Here is a 1,571-nt window from a genome sequence, read left to right on the forward strand (position 1 = left end):
CTTGTTGTGCTTCGAGGGAGGGATCATCCATTCCAATTTTCCATGGAAGCTCAAACACATGGGTTTTTCTTGGACCATTCAGTGATTGTCGTTATCTCTACTCCGTTTAGAAGTGAGGGTGGTCGCATGTGGTGAGTAACATATCCTTGTTTGGTTTGTAGAAATGATGGCAACGAATCAAATGTTAATTGTTTGACCCAACTATGTTGTTTGTGGAAGTGACGTACTCTAGAAATGCTGGTGTATAGGAAGATTGGTAGTGTGAGAGCTGCTCGTGCTTATGGCAGTGATGTTTTCTTTGACAACATAGATGAGAAACAATGGATGCTTAAGGAAGATGGCACACCTTGGAGAGGTAACCAACAAAGTACCCTTCTAATGTGTCAGCTTATTTGTCACATCATATTCATATGTGCATTAGTACATCTTGCAAGGTCTATGGAAAGAAGTAATGGATTTCATGAAATGGTGATAAGCACATACATAGAGGAAGGTGGGGTGGTATTACATGCATTTGCGGGTGCATGCATCATGAAGCGAGTGGCTCTACGCATGGGAAGCCATGTTGCCCTTGTGGAGAGACCGGAGGTGGCTAGCGAGTTGTTAAGATTCCTTGAAGCTTAGCACTTGCATAAACGTTTTGTGTTTCAAGGTGGCTAAGATCAAAAGAGGAAGTACCAATGGAAATCCTTTATCGCGTGTTTTTGGAACTTGGCACCCTTGCAGGCATAGATATGTGCAATGGCAAAAAACCTTATTAATCCTCGATGTGAATGGGGTGCTATTGACATGATGGTGATGGGATAGTTCACCACCAACTTGCCACAATATAGGCAAAATTGTTGTGTCCTTTTGTCCTGAAGTGCTTCGATTTCTTAGAGTTGTTTTTCAACTTTTTGAAGTTGGAGTGTGGAGTTCAATGCAAGAGCACAATCTAGCAGAAGTGATGGGACTATTGAAAAGTAGCTATCAAGAGGCACGATATAGTGAGCTCAGATTCAAAATTGTGTTGAACCAAAAAAATTGTGAGGTGCAACACCTAGAGAGAAGGGGATCACCATCTAGAGTGGTGTATGTCAAGAATTTCCTTGCCTCTTTCGTTTCTCCACTGATCACATCAGTTTTAGACACCATCCTTTGTGGAAGACAATCCTAAAAAGGCCATAGATAATCCACCTCACACGCTAATTAATGCTAGCAACAAGGGATCAAGCATCAACAATTTACTCCTTGGTACTTCTCCCATATTTAGAAGCACTACATGCATACCCAGGCCCTGCAGGAGAATTTATCAAATCCACACCATACGTTGAAGGTGCGTACTCAATCGAGTCGCTTGTGGTGGGTTTTTAGTGTCTTATTGCATTGTATAGTAACCCATGTGTGTGTGGAACATTCTCACAAGGAATAATACATTTAATTTTCCCTACATGTAGGTCATGGAGTTAGGGAAAGCGTCCAACTAGGACTTGGGTTGTTTGCAGGGCTTCACCATAGTGGTCCATGTGGAATGCATTTGTAATAACGAGCCTCTTTTTTCCACCTCCATCAGTGGCACCTGAAAAGTTTCA

The 1,571-nt window shown here is 42.1% G+C and overlaps 1 pseudogene; it reads left to right on the forward strand.

Moving 5' to 3' along the window:
* The first annotated feature begins 438 nt into the window (after positions 1 to 438).
* LOC147452016 (uncharacterized) lies at positions 439 to 1,353 on the forward strand (annotated as a pseudogene).
* Positions 1,354 to 1,571: the final 218 nt, after the last annotated feature.

Source organism: Adiantum capillus-veneris, chromosome 8 (genome assembly GCF_014529385.1).
Source record: "Adiantum capillus-veneris isolate H3 chromosome 8, ASM1452938v2, whole genome shotgun sequence".
In the NCBI taxonomy this organism is placed as follows: domain Eukaryota; kingdom Viridiplantae; phylum Streptophyta; class Polypodiopsida; order Polypodiales; family Pteridaceae; genus Adiantum; species Adiantum capillus-veneris.